Source organism: Castanea sativa, chromosome 6 (genome assembly GCF_040712315.1).
Source record: "Castanea sativa cultivar Marrone di Chiusa Pesio chromosome 6, ASM4071231v1".
NCBI classification, from domain to species: domain Eukaryota; kingdom Viridiplantae; phylum Streptophyta; class Magnoliopsida; order Fagales; family Fagaceae; genus Castanea; species Castanea sativa.
In genome coordinates, this window is record NC_134018.1 from 24,818,182 (window position 1) to 24,823,195 (window position 5,014).

Sequence of the window (5,014 nt, forward strand, 5' to 3'; positions counted from 1 at the left end):
CATTGGCCATGAACAGTAATTTTAGGCCAATAAACAGTGTTTTTTACCCCTTTAAAAATTATTTTGCTACAGTGTTTTCAGTTTTCAGCAATAAGTTCTATCCAAACGGACTCTATATACACATTGCCACTTAAACTGAAATTGTTTTTAAAACACCATTTCAGTTATAATTGTGAAATTATATTTTTAAAATACAATATAAAAAAGGAGCATACAAGAAATATACAACAACAAATGGGTAATAATATTTTCTGTTTTTAATAATTTTAATCAAGACAGAAATTTGACCAATATGCACGTGATAGCTTCCCGGTAGACGACTAGACCCAACAGAGTGGACCACCAGAGGGAGAAAGTATATCCTGTTTCAGTAATACCAAGTCAGCATCTGATTTAGTGTTTCTTCTCTAATAAATGATTGACACCTGTCCAACAAATCCAACTCAGTTTACTCCACCAACAAAAAATGAAAAGACAATCTTGCCCCTGAAATGTTTTCAAAGCCCGCCACTTATTCCCAATCCTTCTTCCTCTTTCAAATTTATTCCCAAAATCAAACCTTGAAATTTTTTCAAACGCCTGCCACTCCCAGACTCTCTCTCTTTCAAATCTAATTCCCAAAAAATCAGATGGATTACTCCTCAGTTCTCTCTCTCTATCTCTCTCTCTCTCTCTTTCTCTCGCCCAAGCTCCCTTCCAACCACAACTGCCCCTTCCATTCCCCCCCCCCCCCCCACCTCCGTTGTGGGTTCTCACAGCCACTGCCGAGCATCACCGATCCAAAGAGATCGGCCTTTGTAAACAGGATATACTTTCTCCAACACCAGACATGCAAGAAGGTTTTGTTCTCTAATTTTCTTTTGCCTTTTGGTTTCATTTTTAACATATTTCATTTATAATTATTTTTTCTCTGAAATTACAGGTGCACATTTGTGTATAGAAAAGGAATCTTGAACAATCACAGGGATGCCAACGTAATAACATGCGTGTCTGATTTTTAACATTGCATTCCTAATTTCCCACTTTCTTTTATGGACGTATTTCTACGTTTTCACTAGTTTTAGCTTTTATAATTATATTCCTTACACATTCATTTGGAAGTGAGATTCACTTGTATATGTTTGATAAAATGTCTCAACTAAAGATGATGACTCCTTTGTTTATAAAATATTTAATACAGTGTAAGGGGTTAATTTTTTTAAAAGAAGTTATTTTGGGTTAAATTAAAGTTATGTTTTTGTTGTAGTTTCATGTGTAGAAACATAAAGCTTCTTTGTTTATTAGTTGATTACAAGTATTTGGTGGGTGTGCTTGAGTTTCAGTTATTAAATTGTTAGGGCAAGATTGCTTTTTTTAGCTATTCATTTTAAAGATTGTTTCTTTTATATGTATCTAAGTTTGTATTATAGGCTGGCTTACTTGAAAGTTTCAAACTTTGATACTTTGTAGTGGTTTTTTGTTGTTGTAATTTTTAGTATACCACTGGTAGTGGAATTGGAATAGTAATGCATTTACTTTAGTTAAAATAGAGAGATGAGGTGAAGAGATACTTGGTAACAGAGAGATGATGGATTATTGTAGTGGTGGCAGTGGAGGAAATAGTGGCAGGGGCATATAGGAACCAATGGAGGGTTGTGATGGTGGTGAGATAGATATTGTCCATCTGTTCCTTCATTGCCACTATGCACAAAATCTATGGTCTTTGGTGTTGTCTTTGTTTAGGATACATTGGGTTATACTTAGAAGTGTCTTGGATACATTGTGGTCTTGGACCGTGACATTTCTATTTTTTGAATAAGAATTATATATATATATATATATATATATATATATATATATATATATATATATAAAGATATTGAATTATGGAGTAAGTTGAGAATGAAATATTGTTTTTGTTTTCCATGTGATTTGGATTGGCATTCCCTTACTCTTTTCAATGAGAATGGTTTTACTAGTTTGAAGGTTTGAGCTGGGGAAGTGAATAGGAATGAATTTGTTCATTTTCATGTCTCCCATGTGGGGATGGATCCTTCTCTTGGTCCTTGCAAACAAAAAGTGGTTGTTTTATTTAGAAGTGGTGTAGGATCATTTTATAATTTATTATTTTGTGTGATTTCAGGTGATATACTCAATGCGACAGCAATTAATTTGATCAAGTGTCATCTATTAATGAAAGTTGTTCATTGATCCTTTACAAAATTTGCTACGCATTTCAGCTTTTTGTTTGATCAATTTTCCTAATGCAGAATTATGGTGATCATATGGAAATAAATGTGGGTAATGATCTTTTGGCAATGAATGGAAATTGCTACCTAGTTCGGCTTTAGTAATGATAGTATAGAAGGTCTTGCATTGTAAATAAAGAAATATCAATGAAATAAGTTAAGTTTCCTTGTTATTCTAAACACTTTTCCATCTTCTTACTCTCTATTTTGTAGAATTTGGTTCCTTCCAAGAACCATTTCTTTCATCAAGAACCAATTAGGTTCTTTACAGGATGCAGCTTGTATAATGAGATGTTGTAGTTGCGGCAAAGGGAGCAACAATTAAGAAAAAAACTATTTGATTTCTCTATAATAATTTTACAATCACTCATTTTCACTCTCTAAAACCTTCAGTTCTTTATCCATAATGTCCAAGCATTAACTTCTCAATCACAAAAGGTCTTGGACAAGTGACCAAATCATCTATTGGAAACCAACAATCTTAGACAATTATGCTCAGCAGAAAGCAAACTCAAAAACTTCCATTTCCTTTTTCCAATGTCATAAGATTGCACATCAACAAATTGAGAAAGCATTTAAGCTTGGTCAAATCATCGTTGTAACACCAAAATACAATAAATTATGATTCAAATAAAAAAACATTCAATTGAGAATATGCAATTAGTTGGCAAAATTTTGCTCTGAACAACAATAAAAATATACAACTAATATTCTAGTTGATACAATTATAGCAACTTGTTACAATTACAATGACTATCACCCTAACAAAGTCAAGTACACAATAGCCACTTAGTCAATTACTTTCAAGTAACGGTAGAGATAAGCTAATGTTTCGCAGCACATCAACTCGAGCATCACAAGCGCAAAAGCTCACAGGACATAACTCAGCAGCAGGCAGCAACTCATCTCAGCAATCATCCCAACCGCACATATGTACCAGCATGCTTTCCATAATGATTCTAACAAACGAACAACTTGAAATTTAAATATTATAATTGAAAAATGCTAACGAATGCCCTTAGAACATTGGTTAATAATCCATTTAAAGAAAGTTTTTATGGAAAAAGGAAAAAAAAAATATTTTGACATTTTTTTCATTTCCCATAAAAATAATGTCAAAACTTTTTTAAAATGGATTGTTAACGAATGCCTTAAGAGCACTCGTTAGCATTTCTCATAATTAATTTCCATAATAACTCAACCAACCATGAACAGATGCACACTCAACTAGATCTCATACCCATTTTTTGGGTATAATCATTTCATAATAACAACCAAGCTAACACTTAAAAAGAGAAGACTGGAAATTTTTTGTTGTTGAGCACTTATACCTTAGAGGAAGGTCTTAGAAAGACACTATCTCATAGAATCAATTCCTTTGGCAAACTCGACAAAACAAAAACATCACATTCTTGCACCAATGACATTCAAATTTTATAGAGATCAAATTCAGAAATAAAGAGCTAGAACACAAACTACCACAAACAAGATAATTGTTACTAAGGACCAGGATTTGAAAATTCTAACAATGATCAAGAAAATTAATATGTACTAGAGCTGCTTTTGTTCCTAAAGGACTTAATATATCAAATTGTATTTAAGTTCATGATCAAGAAAATTAAATAGACCACAGCATGACTAAATCAAGGTTTCAGGCAAAGAAAATATACTATTAGTAGTAAGAAGCAAGTGGCCCCACAACTAGCATTCCCTTTACCATCAAAAATTGAATATGATTTTGTCAATATTGAACAAAAGAAGTCCTTTGTGAGGTTAAAATTAAACAAAAGAAAATGTAAAATCCGAAGGCCATCTGCAAGATTATTTTCAAATTATCCAAATGGTAGAACTTTTAATTTATTGTACTTTTTAGATCACAAGGGTTTTCTTCAGAACTCAGTTGCACTCCAAGTTTAATTTCATAGTATTCACCCAAAATTACATTCTCATGATTTTGACTTTAATCATTGTCACCAGCTAAATCAAGAGCATTTTCTTAAAAATTCATTACTAGTCTAGCCTAATAATGAAAAATAGAATATTGTAAATGAACAACTTGAACACACAGAACTCATAATTTTATAATAACAGAACCAGAGACTTAAGCTAAGAAAAGACAAAGGAAGAGATAGACTGAATAGCTTAGAGCAGACTCTTAGAAAGAGACTATTTATTGGAATGAATTCCTTCAGCAAACCCAACAGAACAGAAGCATCATGTCCCTGTACCAATACCAAATTCAAAGAGATATAGATCAGTTTCAATACCCTGATGAGTATTTTTCAGCTCTTTGTTTCACAAAAGCTGAGATATATATCAGAAATAAATATCTTGTTCAGGTTATCACATATTCAACATGTTTCATGTTCTAGTATTCCTATCTTTCTCCTTTCCACGCTCAAATGTTCCTTTGCCTTCTTTTTTTTTTTAGTCTTTGTGATAAGTGAAAAACTCGTAATTAATTGCAAAGAAATAAGAAGAAAATGAAGAAGAAGATGTGAAATAAGCACTAAAAAGAAACAGATAGAAAGGAAAAATTACCCATTTGCGTTGCTGGGTGTCGAAATCGGTGAGTGAGAAAGTGGGTAGGTTCTCCAAACTGAAGGTGACGCTAGAAAAAAGAGTAAAGGTGATTTTCAGAGTTTTTAGAAGATACAAAGGCCGATCTCGTTGGATTGGTGATGCTCGGCAGTGGCTATGAGAACCCACAGCAGAGGTGGGGGAAGGGGAATGGAAGAGGTAATTGTGGTTGGAAGGGAGCTTGGGAGAGAGAGGACTGAGGAGTA

At 33.1% G+C, this 5,014-nt stretch overlaps 1 long non-coding RNA gene across 1 annotated transcript; it reads left to right on the forward strand.

Annotated features, from left to right (window-relative positions):
• The first annotated feature begins 553 nt into the window (after positions 1–553).
• LOC142641428 (uncharacterized) lies at positions 554–2,408 on the forward strand. Its single transcript, XR_012845398.1, has 2 exons — positions 554–839; positions 923–2,408. It is a non-coding gene; the product is annotated as an uncharacterized LOC142641428 (long non-coding RNA).
• Positions 2,409–5,014: the final 2,606 nt, after the last annotated feature.